Source organism: Lonchura striata, chromosome 4 (assembly GCF_050655825.1).
Source record: "Lonchura striata isolate lonStrDom1 chromosome 4, ASM5065582v1, whole genome shotgun sequence".
Lineage (NCBI taxonomy): Eukaryota > Metazoa > Chordata > Aves > Passeriformes > Estrildidae > Lonchura > Lonchura striata.
The window spans coordinates 37,175,452-37,193,153 of NC_140706.1; the positions used below are offsets into that span (position 1 = coordinate 37,175,452).

The following is a 17,702-nucleotide window of genomic DNA, read 5'->3' on the forward strand; positions in this document are numbered from 1 at the left end:
TAAACCCAAATATAAAATAATTATGAGAAGTTATTGAGATTCGCACCTGTAAAAAGGGAAAGCAGATGGAGCATCAGGACAAGTAAGCAACTCCATTAAAACACTGAGAACACATCCAATACCATTAAGCCAGTCATTGCTCTTTCTTGTTTTCTTGCCTGCACGCTCTTTTCCTACAGACTCCAGCTTCCCCACCATCAGCCTGTGCCAATGCTTGATAAATCAGACAGTGAAACTTAATTTTTTAGTAAAACATAAAACTTCACATGATCCAAACATAAAAGAGTAGGGATAGGAGCTAACATGGTTGCACTTCAGTTGGACCAGCTCTTTTACCCAGCTCAGTGTTCAAGCTCACCAGTACTCTCAGCTGGACAGCACATGCAGAAGAGAGAAACATGATCAGATAGAACCACATCAAGTATCTCACCATGGCTTCTCACATAGCCCTCATCTCCCACCTCCAAAACCTGCTGGCTCTTGGTTATCTCTATTGAGAAAAACTAAAACCACAATCAACTCCATTTGGGCAGTTCTGGCAGCTCAAAAAAATCTAATTGGCTACGTCTTCATCCTTGGGCCAACACTTGAGGTGTACCCATGCCACTTGGAGGTGGCTAATAGCAACACCCCCAGGCCTGAGTGGGGCATATAAGCTTGGTAAGTGCATGACTGGGTAGAGCTACACTGCTCTGATTGACCTGCCTACACTAACTCTGAAGCCAGTTAGAAGGAAACACTTATGACCATGTATTTCACATCTCAACTTGCTGAGATTTGGCTTCTTTATGTCTAGGTCAAATCTCTGAACCTTCTAAAGAGAATCAATCTGAACAGTAAGTAAGAATGGATATCACACATCAGTCATCACTGAGCATCCTAAAATCCCTTTTATTCCCTCTTAGAGAATACCTCGAGGCTAGTAAACCACAGAATGAGTTCACAAGTGGGGAAAAAACTGATAGGAAGCTTTTCAGACATAAACACTTGTTCAAGACTTTAGCTCTGTAAAATCTGTACCAGGCCCCTGAAATGAAAAAAGCAGAAATCTACATCCTGAAATATTTAATCATTACCCAAAAATGTGATCTCACAGATTGCTTAACTGGACTCTGTTAAGATAGTTTTACAAAATACCACAGAAATGAAACTACAAACCTATTTCCATTTGTTAGCACAACTATAAGCATGATCCACTGTGTTATATGGCAGAACATATCATTCAGCAAAATCAGTTCATTTTGGCTACTTCATAAAATTGATACAAATGAATACTGCTATCTACACACACTGCAATAAATACAGCTTCTATTTGGAACAGAACTTCTGAAACAGACAAACTAAGTCATAAAGGTAAATTGTGTCTGATTGTCTTTTTTATTATTTCAAATAGTTACAGCAGTCACAAAGAAGTTATTGGCAGTAATAGCCAGAAATTATCAAATCACAAAGGTAGTGATTTAAAAAGTGGAGCTTTCAGATGTACTTTTCTTATGAACATCCTCTCTAGCTGAACAACCTCTAAACTGTAGATTTGAGGGAAAAAGCATAAAGGCCAAGAACAATAATATGGAAAAGTAATACTGCACAAAATATATAAGCAAGTTTTTAGGATAGCTACATGTACTGTACCTCTAATAGTTGAATGAAGTCAACAGCTAACTGAGGAAGAGAAAAATTAATTTCTCATAAAATAAGGCCATAGAAATATGTCAAAAATCAGAGACACAAAGCCAAACTTACTGCTCAGCCATACAGCAAGTGCCTTTACTTCTAGACTTGCATCAGCTGTGGTCTGCAGCAATAGCCCATAAGGTAAATGTATAAAATGTACAAAAAGTAAGCACCTGAAAAACTTTCTTCAGCATTTGGGGGGTAAATTCAGAAACCTCCTGCTCCCTCAACCAGTTGATCCTTTTACCTTCCTTTAAATATTGCCATAATTTTTAGACTTACCACAGAATATGCTGAGCTCTAAGGGACCTGCAAGGATCATTGAGTCCATCTCCCAGCCCTGCTCAGGACATCTCAAAGAATTACACCATTCACCTGAGAGGGTTGTCCAGACACTTCTTGAACTCTGTCAGGTTGGTGCTGTGACCACTCCTCTGGGGAGCTGTTCCAGTGCCCAACCACTCTTTGGGTGAAGAACCTTTTTTTAATATCCAACCTAAACCTTGCCTGACACACTTCAGGCAATTCCCTCAGGTCCTGCCACTGGTCACCACAGAGAAGAGATCAGTGTCTGCCCCTTCTCTTCAGTGTAGACAGATGCATAACCAGCTCTAATTTAATTTATTTCACCATCTCATGCATGTGTATAATCTGTAATTTAAATCAACAAACACTTATTAAGCAGATTGTCTATTGAGTCACAGATGCTCTTGCTGCAGTTCATTAGGCCAGCTCATGTTCCAGAGTGCCCAGTGAGGGCTGGAAGGATAAGGTACAGAAAAGTAAGTGATAAATGTCTAATGCCTCCAACTCTTCAAGGAGGAAAGAAAAAAAGTATTGCAGTGCTCAAAAGTTCAGTGAAGCAGTATTAGGAAGCAAAGGGACTGCAACTCCAAACTGGAGTGCTGTAATATTTGATATTAGTTGAAAAAGGATCTAGAATAATCAATAGAGCACTGCAAGATTGAAACTACTTCACAGGAAGAACCCACAAAACCTCAGAAAACTGAGATGTTTCTCTGAAACTGTAAATGCATGGCTACATTGCTAGTCAGTGACAGGACTGGCAACATAGAAATATCATATGCAAACTTCAGATGTATCAGAATAGTTCATATACACATACCACATTAAAAGTTAACATGAAACCTAATGACTTCTTTAAGATGACTGCTTTTGCAGATACAAAGGAAATCAGTATTATATTCTCACTAAATAGGGTATTTAAATTCCCTATAATGAATAAAAGCAGACAGAAGAGCAATAGAAACAAGCCCAGCAGACTGTAGATTAAAAAAATGTAATTATGTCCAAGATGATTATTTAACTAGTAGCTGACAAGCATATTGATTAAGAATATCAGGAAAACTACTAGATGTCACTGCATATGAATATAAGTTTCTATGAAAGCACCTAGGGAGAGTTCCAAATAAAATGCATTTAAATTAAAAAAACATTCCTCCAGGGCATCATTTATTCCTTGGGGCTATAACATGCATATTTGGTTCATTGCTCTTTGACAAAAGGTGCATGTTCTAGATGTCCCAGACCATATATTCTTTCAGGAAAAGATGAAAAAAGCTTTGTCTATAATGATGCAGTTAATCCTTAAGAAATAAGGAGTTTTCCACTGTTCTTGGTACTTTTGTCCAGCTGGTATTCTAGGTAAATATCTTACAGTTGTTAGAAAGATATTCACCTGCAAATTATTTGGGTTATTATTTGTGAATCCCCAAAATGTGGCCACTTAAACTTCACAGAAGATAAAGGAATGTCCACCATAGAGGCCAACATTTAACATTCCTACCCAGCACTGGTTCTCTTCCTCTGAACACAGTGACTCACATTAAGTTTTGCATCAATAGGTGAGGCTCAGAAATCCCAAACAGGTCGTGCAGTGAGACTTCCACAAGGCAAAATTACAGAAGTTAGCTGTTGTTGAAAAGGTGCAATACTACTGGCACTAGCAAGCCTTAAGGAATTACCTGAACCTTTACCCTAGCAGAGTGAGGGGATGGAGCCTCAGAAAAGAACCTGCCCCTTCACAAGATCATCCAACAGAGCACTCAAGACATTTCACTCCTGACAGATGAAGTTTAGCAGATGGGGAGCAGGAAAGGTGACATGAAGCAGGTTAAGCTAGACAGTCACCCTTTGAGCTCAGATCATATTCATAGACTACTGTTCCCAGGCTAAGCCATCTTTGCCCCTTGCATATAAAATATTGATTTTTTTTTTTTCTCCATTGTTTCTTTCCTCTCTAAATGTGCTTAGGTTTATATTCTTATTTTTTCTGTAGGGTTCTTCTAAGCAGAGAAGTAGTACCTACTAAAAGCACTCTCAGAACCCACTGTCAGGAGCCATTTGAATTGATGGTAGGTTACAGATTAAAAGATAAAAAAAACCAACCCAAACATGAATATAAATAACATATTTCCACAGAGAAAATACTGAGGTCCTTTTATACTTAAATCTAAAATGCTACATTTCAACAAAATGTTTGTGGCAAAGACAAATCTCAAATTTAGATAGCATGACATAATTATAAATAAAGGCATTAGCTAGTCCTTGAGGATACTCCATTAGTCCCTTCTTTTTCTATATTTAAATTGTATTCAACCATCCAGTTAAATTATTGCACCCAAGTGCATCATAAAGTATAGTTTGTGCAGTGTCATTAACACGTAAAGAACACAAGCAATCATTTTTTGCATGGATACTAAACAAACAGAGGAATAAGATACTCTCCTGCCACCATACAAATGTTTCTTAACTGTTCAACAGCTGCAGCAGAGATGATGTGAATTTAAAATTTAACATTTTTCTAGCCCCTGGTCCCAGAAATGCCTTCAGGTAATCTGGAGAGGGAAGGAGGGACATACATTCTCTATCCTGAAGCCTGATGATATGCCCACAAAGAGAGACTACATTGCACACTAACCTCTGTGAAACACACAATGCACAACATGCTTTGTGAGAATTCCCTGTTTAACAGCCCTAATTTAATCTAAGCAAGATTACATACTCTTTTACTGACAAGCATGCAAAGAGCCTTCAGCAGCACACAGCACAGCCAGCCTGCAGCTATCTCCAGCAAAGCTGGCACATGAGCATGACACAACAAAGAGCTATGAACCAGCTCAACCTAAACGGGGCACAGCTACATCCATGTCATTGCTTCCATTTCTAGGCAGTTCTCTGCTATGCATATTGGATGTGTGCTCTACAATTACCTATGAAAGGGGCTAGGATAAAGAGAGAACTTAAAACAAATTACATAGACTAATATATATTTTTGTTTTCAGCAATTCTCCCTTGTAGACAAGTCCTGCTATTCCACAGGGCACACTTAAATCATGGTTTGCATTAAACAGCCATGAAACTGAATGCAGAAATCTGAAAAGTTTATATCAACAACAAAGACTAATGTCATAGGGACAAAGACAGGAGAATTTAGTTATTTTTCAGGCTTTGGAGGATTTTCGGGGTTGCTTCTTCTCCTTCCCCACTCAAAACCAGTAACATACAGTTACAGTCTAGCAGCTTTTAAGCACAGGTTCCTCTGTTGTCTAAATCTAGTGTATGCAGCATAAGGAGTCATAATACTAAGTGAAGACTGTAAATTGACAGATTTGCTGATAATCTACATGTGCTTCAACTTTATTGATTGAACACAAGTCTGTGTCAGGTAACAGAGTTTAGAAGCTGTCCACATGGTGGGAAGAACTTTAATTGTAATTTACCCAGTACTCCATGCAACATATAAGGACACAGTACCAAGAAGAATTCTCACAGCTACGTAGCAGAGAGAAATCAAACTTTTTGGAACACATGTAACTTGACATAAAGTAAACAAAAGTATCACAGAAGAGCTTTCAAAGTTTAGTGGGAACTGGACAAGAAACAAAGACCAAATTCAAGGATTTTCATTTTGAGAAACTGCTCATTCATTCCTTTTTACCTGGAAAATAAGAAAAGTGTTTTGTACCATTTATCAATTAGATAGATTGAGAAGGCGTGTGAATTATACATCTCTGAAGAGTGAACACCTTTCTACAGTCTGGTTAGCTGTAGTTTATTTATATGCTCTGGATAAGAAAGCTGTCAAATTCCCTTAGGTGCACTATGAGTATTCCTTTGCAAGAGATTTATGCAGTCCTCCCAAGGGCAGCCGTAGTAAAGCAGGGATCCACACACTGGTGCTCAGAGTATGGAATTCTTGCACCATTCTGTTAAATATAAAGTCCCAAGCAATCCAGGTTTCTGAAGAGTACTGATTTTTCCAAGACCTCCAATTCTACAATTCCAGTCCAAAAGAGAACCAAAGCCACCTGACTACAGGTCTCATTACCAGTGGGGTAAACCCACAACACAGATTTCATCAAGTTTCAGATTCTAAAACAGCTTCTGAAAAACAGCAACCTTGAGAGTGATTGGGAATTCCCACACTTATTTTTTCCCCACTTCCATTTTGATAGAAATTTTGACTTCTAGTTTGAATAACCCACTTAAAACTAGCTGCTGTAATACCTATCCCACCTACTCTTTATTTAATTTATAGAAAAAATACTGAGTATAAATAACAATTTTTCACCTGCACTCCCCCTCATTTCCTTCAGGTTGAAAATATCAAAAATTGTATGCTATTTCTATCAAGAATCCAAACTACCCTCAGCACACAGTATTGTCCATATAAGATAGAACACACTTAAGTGAAAGAGAGAAAAGCATACAGCAATGCAGACTAACAGAAAGAGGGAGGTAGTGGAGAATGACAGAGGGAAAGGAGTGTCAAACAGGCTCTATTGAAGAATTTCAGCATGAAAGCCACCAACTAACAACACGACTGCTTGCCCACTCCCCCCTGCCTCTCAGTGGGATGGGGAGGAGAATCAGGGAAAAAAAGGTAAAACTTGTGGGATGACATAAGAACAGCTTAATAACAGAAACAAAGTAAAACATAATAATAGTAAAAAAAACCCCAATATTTTTAATAAAAAAGAAAAGGGAGGGAGAGAGAGATGAAAGCTAACAAGTGATGCATGATAAAATTGCTCACAACCTGCTTGCTGCCAAATGAGCAGCTCACCCCCAAGTCAGGCCCATTTCAGGGGACTTCAGTTTACACTGGGCATGACACTTTACAGTGTGGGTTATCCCTTCGGTCTTTTTGGGTCAGCTATCCCAGCTATTTTCCCTTCCAGATTCTTGTTCACCTCCTCACTGGCAGAGCACGAGACCCTTAAAAGTCCTTGATTTGGGTCAAGTACTACTAAACACCAACCAAAGCATCAGGGTGTTTGTTATTAACATTATACTGAATCCAAAACAAAGTACTGTACCAGCTACTGAGAAGAAAATGAGCTCTATCCCAGCTGAAAGGAAGACAGAGGTTGCTGGGACTTTGCCAGTTAGTACATTCTTACCACAGATAATTGAGTACTTAGCTTGGTATAGCTAACCAAGAAAAGTTATTAATAAAATGTATCACAAAGTTAGTTTTTTCATTCACAGAATTCAAGTTTGTCTATCTAAATAAAGCTCCCTTCATGCAGCTGTGTACTGGGACTGAGCATTTCAAGACCAATCAAATCTGAGCTCCCATAAAGTGCTTAGTATCATCAATGCAACCTCAGAAACTACAGTAAGAGTGTTCTGTATCACAAGCTAGTGGAAAAAGTCTTGAGGTTATAAACACAAGATGCCTCTATTTAATTCATCCCATGTTCGGGAATACAGATTCTATAAATAAAGTGACATCAAGGAAACACATCCAATTTCTCCTTATAATGAAATAGGCTTGAATGTTGTGCTGCTCGGGTCAAGAAATGATAATACTAATATTGCCTGTAACACTTTCTATTTTGTGTTACAACCTCTGAGGAGCAAATCCCATCATGGTGAATGCCAACACTTGAGATTGCAACTAAAGAGGTCTGAGCCCAGGGAGAAATTATTGCCAGTTTGTTCCATTTAGCTTTAGCATGGTTCACTATTAAAGTAGAATATTATATGCCTAGAGAAGTTGTGGATGCCCCAGCCCTCGAAGTGTTCAAGGCCAGGTTTCCTGGAGCTCTGAGCATCCTGTCTAATCAAAGGTGTCCTTGCCCAAGGCAGGGTGGTTGGAGATGGATGATCTGTAAAGTCCCTTCCAACCGAGACCATTCTTTGATTCTGTAATTCTATCTGTACATAGAAATTCAATAACACATCTGTAAAATGAACAACACAGACACAGATAGGAGATCTTGAAAAGACAAAGCATAATCCAGAGGATGACACTGCATTACATCTCATAAAGTAACATTAACATTCAACAGCAAATCTGTTCTTTTACTAATTTTCTGAAAAAAAATTAATAGATAATAGTAGGCACAGGCATACAGTACTGGAAGATAAATACACTACAGGCAAATCTGAACTGAATAGAATTTAATGTTGAACACCAGAGGTTTTAATAAAGAAAGAAAGGTCTTCCTAAGTACAGGGCTTCCTTTCTCATAGCGAGGTATTTAGACAGGATTAAAGTTTTTCAGGTGACCTTGGTTACCACAAGACTATGCAGACCTGTCACTTGAAGGAAAATGTTATTACCTTTGGGGGCTGAAGCAATTACAATCCATTTGCTGTGCTGATGGGCCAGTAACCTCTTTTTCAACTTCTGAATTTGGAACACAGAGAAAGCTCCAAATGAAGTGAGTGAAGGCCCATAAAGTAATCTGATAGTCTAAGAAATACAGCCGCAACACTGCTGAAAACTTCATTTAATATCCATTTGAATTTTTATAGGCTCTGTTATTTCCCTCTTTTGCTTTCACCTGCCATGACCCTTTAGGAGACCAAGCTTCAGTGTCACCTGAAAGACTGAAGGATATTATTAAGAGTAGTCACTTGGAGCTACTCATATGAGGACCCAGAACTAATTTCAAAGTTTAACTGTTCATCTGGTTATAGTCTCACACCAATCTGCAACATATTTTATAGATATATGGGGAGTGGCTGTTGCTTGACAGCTTCATAAAATACTAGAAAGCACTATTTCATTGGTCATATATCATAAAAACAAAATGTAACTAATTCAAAAAATAAACCCTTGGAAGCTGAAAATGCATATGTTTGATTAATTACCTAACCATATCTGGCAGAATGAACTTCTCTAATGATTGCTGTGTTCTCAGTTCTTGTCTGAACTCTTTTCAGAAGAAAATTGGTATTTGAGTTTACGACTTCCACGGCAGGTTTTATTCAACTGCAAGCTACCCTAGCTGAAATACATAAACCACTGAAACAGACTTTAAAGTCAACTTTAGTCCTTAATCTGGCAGTACTGCTGAGTCTGCAATTACTGCTACACCAGCACTTCATTTACAATCTCCTAATGCCCTGTGTCCATTGCTTTCAACAAATTATGAATTACTAGCCCAGTTGGTTGCTGTCAAATATACATTCTGTCTAGTGTTCAGACTAACAGCCTGCAAACAATCGACTGGAACTATGTCATGACAATACAACACTAATAGGAATAAGGGGAACTAAACACAAATGGGAAAACCTAAAGTGAAAGGTATGCATAGACTATCCTTTTGAGATAATAAAGTTAAGTTTATTTGAATCAAGACCAGAAAATCTGGAAAGTGAGTAATGCTTAACCTACCTTTTTATAGAAAATAGGTTTGGGACACAATGTTGTGGAGTTACAGCTGCATAAAACAGGAAAACCAGCTTTGTGAAATTGTGATTAATGGATGGATTTCAGAGACACAATAATAGGAGCAAATATACCCGGATATACCAGCAAATATATCCCGGATTAGGAATTTATGAGGAGAATTATATAATCTGTATCTATTCTATTTTATATAATGTTTCTGGTCTATATGAGAAATTAGACTCTACTCTGCCTTTTGGAGACCACACCCAGAGTACTGCATCAAGGCCTGGATTTCTCAGCCAAGAAAGGCCTGTTAAAATAAGTGCAGTGGAAGGCCATGAAGATGGTCAGGGAGCTGGAACACCTCTCCTATGAAGAAGGCTTGAGACCTGTGGTTGTTCAACCTGAGCTAAAGAATCCAGAGACCTTAGAGCAGCCTTACAGTACCTAAAAGGGGCTTACAAAACAGAAGGAGAGGGACTTTTTACTCAAGCAGATAGTGATAGGACAAGAGTCTATCACTGGTCTTAAACTAAAAGAAGAGAGATTCAGATTAGATGTTGGGAAGAAACTCTTTTCTCAGAGGGTTCTGAGGCAAAGGGACAGGTTGCTCAGAAAAGTTCTGGATGCCTCATCCCTGGAAGATCATTCCCTAAGCATTTGCCACAAAGACAGGATACCAGACTAGACGAACATCTGACTGACCCAAAACCACCCTTCTTACATGATTATTAGTAGGTATAGGCATTCCAGATGGTGACAGCAATTAGAAATTTCCATCAATGACAGACTGAAAACTGAGCAACACGCACAGCACATAGAGACAAAACCTCAGTGTATCTGAACTGCCACAATTTTCTTGCTTTCAAAATTTTCATGTTGATTTATATCTTCCCTTAAAGATCTGTTTGACCAATTCTGTTTTATCCTGCTATTAGGATGGCATTTCCTAAATAATCAAAAGGATGGAATACCGAGCTATTAAAATAAATGGAAGTGCAACATTTAATTTAAGGGAAAAATATTTGCAATGCATAACGAAATCTGAAAATAAATATTTAATTTTAAAAAATACTTTACTAGTATCCTTCCCTATTTCAAGACATGCCTTCAGAGCCCATTTAAGATTTTTTAGCAGCACAATATTATTTTTTTCCACTTTTATTTAATGCTTCTGAATTAATGCTACCAATTCTGGTAATGACACTTTCTCTGAAGTCATATTTCATAAAAGCAAGAAAAGTATCTGAAAATAAGGAACTTCTGCAAAACTTTCTCTATAAACATTTTGAGAACTCAATTTTTATTAGAGCACTTAGATTTCTAGTAACTAAGCAAGGAGCATACTTAGACAAATAATGACTAGAGATTTTTTTGAAAAGGTGCTACACGAAATACATTTTGCTTTTGTGTTTGTAGAGAACAAAGCACTATAGAATCCCAGAAAACAGAAAAGCTTCTAGGACAGGGCAGAATATCTATAGAGGGCAGTCAGAAACAGTTTATATTTAAATACAATTTTTTATTAATGTGAAACTGTTTCTCAGTTGTTTTCTTGTTTGCACCTGAAGGAGTAACTGTTGAAGATAGATGGAAAATGCATTTACTCCTTAAGAAGAATGATTTGTCATTCTACTAGGATTTAGTACCAGCAATTGGCATATGGGAGCTGAACAAAGGAGGCCGTTTCTTAACAAAAGCAATAATGTAGAATGCTAGATGTTCTCAATACTCGTGTGATGTTGAAAGCTGATAGCCTACCACATGGGTCAGCTTCTTCAGATTTTATAAATATGGCTTAAAAGGAACAAAAGCTCCTTGTCTATGACCCTCAGAAAAAATCACTGCCCAAACAATTCTCATGGAGAATTCTGTTAGCTGACAATGTGTTGCCACTTGGCAAGCCACGAGGGCACAACAGATAAAAAGATGGTTAGTTTCTAAGGAATATAGCAACTTTGAAATGTACTGTGTCCCAGCTTGATAGCTATTTAAAGAATTTCACAACTACTGTCACATTTCCCATAGCAAGGAGAGGATATGACAAGAGAGGAGTCTCTCATCGTTACCTACATTCTATGAAAAAAATCATACAGAGTATTGGACTTGACCTATGGCTCTGAGAAGGAACAATTACCTCCTTGGAAATGCTGACATCGTTTTTACAGGAGCTGTGCCCTCTCCAGTACTGGCTAGTAGTGATCCTTGGGAAATTCTTAGCCCAGCAAAGAATAAAATGCTGTCACACAAGTGAAATAGCACTGGGGACAGCTGGGGACACTGCACGCAGATCATCCTGAACTACTTTTGTACACTCTGGGCCCTACACTTCATTTTGGAATTACAGTTATCAGTGTGCATGAAACTGAAACACACAGCTCCCTACTGGAACTTGACTGATATATAACTCTAGCAACCAGCTGGTTTGTATTTCCACACAGTTCCAGTTTTATCTTGTAAGGAGACTGTTGAAGGAGAGGTAATAAAAATAGGGAGGAGAAGAAATGCAGGAAGTAATGGAAAATAAAGAGAGAGAACTGTCTTCATAATGGTAAAGTACTTAGAGCAGTATTTCACCTGAAGCAAAGTAACTAGCTGGTTGTCAGTGAACAATTTGTTTTCATTGATCTCTTGGTTAAATATTGAAGACATTTGCCTACAGGGTACAATGAATGAAAATAAATTCCTTAATCACACTACTTTTTGTGCCTGTGCTTGTAAATCAACATGTGTTGCATGTGGAAAACCGTTTAGGTTTTAAAGAATGTTCTGCCACTGCCAGCTGCACCTTCCAATTGCCCATACCAGGAACCTCCCACAATGATAACCCTTCTTTTCTGGTCTGATCTTTACTTTTTTTATAAAACAATATTAAAATAACAAAAAAATTAAAAATATAAAATACATGTATCCAAGTTGAACATGTTCCTCATTTTAACCTGGCAATAGTGTCAGAGCCATCTCAAACTCAACTGCAGATTTCCAGCTAATTTCTGCAATATACTAAGACTATGGGTTGAAAAATATTCCATGTAGTTATGTGGTCATATAATGTGCACAATAGTGTACACAGTACACCAAACATCTTGATAATCTTAAGTGTTCCATCTTGATAGCCTTTTTATAGGGAAAAAAATCTTTCTTCAAAAGATACAATTAAATATGGGTTAATCTTGTTATGTTTTTCACCATGACTGACTGATAAAACTTAACTTCTTTTTTTCCCCACTGAATTATCTCAGTGAAGTTCATACAAACCAAAGGCTTGCAGTAGAAGCCATTTTAGCCCATTATAATATACAACAGTGGCTAAAACTGAATGCTTGAGCAGTAGCAGAGTAGCAGAGCCATTTAAGTATATTTGCAAAGCAATCTCGCAGCTTCTGATAATTTTAGCTTGCAGACTTTCTGAGACAGATACAGATAATTTTCATTTAGAGGTTAACTAAACTCAAAGGTTAGCTGGGATCAGTTTAACTTCATCTAGCTCTTCAGCTCTCCCTATCTTTGGCATGAGCTCTTCTGTTTCTTTGTCAAATAAACTTCCTCAACCCACTCTTACTTGGAGTCTCTCTTCTGCTGTCTTCATGTGATGTCCCTTACTTATAAGAATCTCCATTTTTATGAAATGCCCTTTTTATTTCCTAGGTAGTCTAGATGAATATGTTACTGGCTATTTGTATTATTCATCACATTTAAAGGATTATTACATTCATGGCAGCATTTTAGGATCTTTTTAAGGGCTACTTCTGCTCTGAAAAAGTTCACTTTTGTTGTCAAGAGATTTCATGTTCCCTGCTCTGGTAGTACCAGTTTTCAATGTCTGCCATTTGCACACTTAAAGTAGCAGAGGGGATGTTTCCAAAAGCCAGCACTGCAAACAATATAGAATTTAAAAGCCAAGGAGGATTCCTGCCTACTCAGCCATCACACTGCTTGGTTTTGCTGCCCAATCTATAGTTTCAATCAAATCTAGTCAATCTATGTCTACCTTAAAGGAGGCAAAATAAATAACATTCTAATAATTAAAATTTATTAATTAAAAATTAATAAAAAGTTTTACTGACAGCAATGTAAAAACAGTGCAAAATAATTAATAACTCTAATTGAGGAGGATTATCTCACAGACCTTCAATCCATTTGTGCCTGATTTCCATAGAAGTCCTTGTGACTGAGAGCAAGTGTCCCCTGGATAAAACTGAAAGAAAGGTCTTAATGGTCTTAATTCAGATTTCTGTGCTGCATGAAAAGTTATTAAAAAGACATTCACCCCAGAAAAAGTATATTATCTTGCAAACTAAAGCTCTCTTTGTTTTTAGAAACTGCAGTCTTCTTCTTGCCTTCCACATTTCACTCAGGATTTGGTGTTTATAACTAAGGGATTAAAATCATGCACACTGCACTTCTAAAGGGTTACATATGCCATGACTGCATATCCTGTACTGCTTTACATTGTCCACTAAATAATATGGATCCTTTCAGGCAAACTATTGGTCAGGGAACACTCCCTAAATTAATAAGGCTCAGGATCCTTATTTCTTCTATTGAATGTAAAAGTTTATATTAGTCTGACAACATGCTCATAAAAAAGGCCTCAGCAGTTTATTGCTTCATGTAAAATCACACCAGATAAATTAAGGTCTCTGTATGACAATAGAACAAAACCTGTATTTATACTTTAAAATGAAAACAAACTATTTGCCAAAAGCCCCTAACATGCTATGATTTTTATAGCAAAAATAAGTACATTTTAACTCCCTCTCTCTTCAGTATGTCTCCATTCTTCCTACTCACTTCATCATTGTCGGGCTGCAGTTAAGAGGCCTGGGAGCTCCTTCAGGGAAAATGGGGAACTTGCTAAATTCTGCAAAAAATTGTATTCAAAAAGCTAAGTATGAACACTTCTAACACAATAAAAACCATCAAAGTATCCAAATTTCATCTTTTACTGTTCTTCTAGATTCGGATAAACAAATTGTTCATCAAAGGACACCTGAATTACAAAATCTCATCTTAGTTTACTGTCTCTATCCATGAAGGGCAGGTAAATAGAAGGGATCAGTGCTTAGGGAGCAGAGGGTTTATGTATGACAGGCACTAGGGAAAGTATTTAATAATGCAGGCAATATCATCTTGCTAGAGGAAGTGGTTTGGAATTATGCCTTTTCAGACAAAATTAATGATTTAGTTCAGGCATACTCAGTCTGATAATTAATCAGTGAAGTCCTGTGAAAGACTGTCAAAAGAAATGGTGGATGTGAAATGCTTCAGGGATTTACCACACACTTAATTTCTAGAAAACAGCAGGTTGGCATACTGGTCACATGCCTTAGGCTTGAAGTCAGAGGTTCATATAGTTCTGAATGCATTTTACTACTGTCATCAACAAAAAGTGGACTATATGCAATAACAGAGTTGATTTCCCATTTGCTACAAAGGCATAATATCTGGTGTCTGGTAATGTAACAGTAATTTTAATTTAACAGGACTGTTTTAGTACAACTTTTATGTTACATATGGTCCACATGAGGGATTATTTTTCATTATCTCATTATCATATGGAAAATGTGAGAAATAGTAACACCAGAGTGATAAACAAAGGCAATCATGCAAGTACTTGGGAACTGTGGTAGAGTTCATTGACATGGGATTCAGTGAAAACAAGTTATCAATACCTTAAAGTAACAATTTCTATTTAACTTTCACATCTGCTTTTCACACATGGCCTGAATTAACTGAAAATTGCCTTCCTAAATAAAAAAATACCACTGACTTCACTGGAGTCTGGATCATACACTTCATTCGTTGCCCACATTTAAATCTACAGCATTTTTTTCACAGTCTGACAGTGTAATGGAAATTACAGTAATTGAAAACTTGTTGTTCAGTGTATGTGTGAGCGTCAACTGAATATGGAGATACCACATAGCTTGTGCAAGTTCATAAGACTCTCAACAAATGTGAAAGCCCCAAAGAGTTGTCCAATAAGCACAACTGTCTCCAGTGTGTTTGCTTAGAAATAGAAGACATTTCAAGACACAGAGTAAAAGGTGAATCCATTTTCTAAACAAAAAATATGAGAAAGATTGGATCAAACTTTGATGTAAAGGTTTGTATCAGTACAATTTTAACCTGGCCAAGTCTCATTTGCCACATCCAACACGTTCATCCACATCTGGATGTTTCATTTACCATAACTATTCTAAGTGAATTTCTTTTCATTTGGAAAAGTTTAATTATTGCCTTTGGGCTGTATTAAGAGGAATGAGCTTTACCCCAAATTAATCTCTTTTTATGACTTTGTAGAGGCTTTACTGGAATAAGGCCCTATAAAGCAAACAGATGTTCCTTTACAAAATCAGTTTGCTTATATACCACACTTTCACCTGACAGTCAAAAAATACAGCTCCTTACAGCAACATTCTACATAAAAATCATAGAATCCATCATGATTCTGACAAGATGAGTATTTCATGCACTAAATATCTGAATAGAAGGCATCACAGATAAGATTTAGGTCTCACAAGATTGCTCCATCACTTCCAAGAGACTTATTGTACTTCAGTGAAGCTGAACCTTTAAATCACTACTATTTTTCCCAATTCAGTTAGACTATTTATTTGTTTGTTAGCAGAAAGCTTTTCTGCAGCCAGTATGCCAATATTTTTTCATTAGGCAGTCAAAACAGCATGACTTCTGCTTCTTTTTAATGTCAGTACAATCAGTGGACCCACATTTACAAAAGCACCTCATCACACCCAGCAAAGGATTGCTATCAGATACACCTAGAGGAAATGAATATACCTTTGGGCAGAGACGTAGAATAAAAAATACTACAATGTTAATTTAAAAGTGGTTTCAGTTCAGAAAAAAAGTGTTAGATTTCTAAGCAAATGCAACTGAATACTCGCTCTAATAATATTAATGTATGGTAACCACTTTGTGGCTCAATCCCACACAAAACAGGTAACCAAGATGTCAACAGGAGTGTTGTGCCTAAAACCACAACTAAGCAAAAATAGAAGCCATATAATAGGGAGGAACCACTCACAAAGGCCCACCAGCACCCTGTATTCTACTTAACTGGAGAGTAACAATTCTGATGAAAAGGACTGAGTTCTTGAGACAACAGTTGCTGGCAGAAGCATCCAGGCATCCATACCAGCCATATACTTGCTTATTCTTTGATTAAGGTATGGAAATGTATCTCTGGGCAAAACCATGACTTTTGGTGTAGGACTTGTACCTTGAGCCCAGCTATTAAAGACTGTGTTTAACTTGTTCTCCTCTGCATTCTATATTTCCTCCCGAAAACGTATATTTCTTAAAGCACTTAACATGTATTTCTTGAAACACTTAACATCAGCATTTTAGGAACACTGAATATTAAGTTTATATGGCCATAAGGCCATTAAGGCAAAAAGAAACATTAATCAGAAACAAACCCAGGATCTACTTTTAATAATTTCAGTAGCGAGCTGGTGCATAATGAGGGCGAAAGGGAGAAACACTGTCTCCAGAGCAGCTTCCACTTTCCTGTATGCCCTTCTCCTGTCTCTTTTCTCTTTCACCCATTCTTGCCTTTTGGAAGTGAATTGACAACAGAGAATTAGGCTACGTCATGAAACCAAACAGTAGGAAAAATTGTGATGGATATACCTGGAGGAAGCAGGATAAAGGCAATTTGATAAGGAGAGATTCAATTCTCATGTACTATAACCTTTCATGCAAGTTTTACAGGTGTTTTACTGAACTCTCCTTATGAGAAAGAAGCACATATCACTTTCCATGCTTCAGAAGAGGCTGAGTGAACAGAGACACTAAAAGTACAAGAGTCACAAAATCTCCTTTACATTATTCTTCTGACATTCCTGAGTATTTCTCAGGAATGTCAGAAGGAAAGATCGACAACTGAGTTGGAAGCAGAGCAGAATCTAGATAGTGATATGTAGTGATGATAAAATAAGAGATTTTATGTGGTCTTTGATACAAATTTAAATCACTTAAAAAGAATTTACTCCTTCACTGACGGTTACCATTAAAACCAGAATTTTTTTCTGTTATCTGTAGGGTTTCTAGGCTATTGCTTCCTATGAGAAGGCATCCAGAGAGTTTAGTTCTCCTTAAGCTGTGGATAAAATTAATCAGAATATAGTAAATAATAATAGAGTGTGTTTGGCCTCAAAATGGCTAGATCAACTATAGGCAAAAGTGGCTGTTGGCACTGATTTTAAGACTTTTAAATATGTCATTCAGAATAAATTCTTTAAAGAATGATTGTTCTGTCTACTGTGGTCATATTTAAATGCCAGATTCTGGCCATCAAATGTGACTGGACTTATCAATGAGGCAGAATGATACAGAGGAAATTGAAGGG

At 37.3% G+C, this 17,702-nt stretch overlaps 1 long non-coding RNA gene across 1 annotated transcript in view; it reads right to left on the reverse strand.

Moving 5' to 3' along the window:
- The window catches only part of LOC110467584 (uncharacterized), a 132,526-nt gene extending 115,323 nt beyond the window's left edge, over positions 1 to 17,203 (reverse strand). The window contains exon 1 of the long non-coding RNA XR_014954782.1: positions 1 to 17,203. This exon is cut by the window's left edge and continues 20,755 nt beyond it. This is a non-coding gene — a long non-coding RNA (uncharacterized LOC110467584).
- Between the last annotated feature and the right edge of the window lie 499 nt (positions 17,204 to 17,702).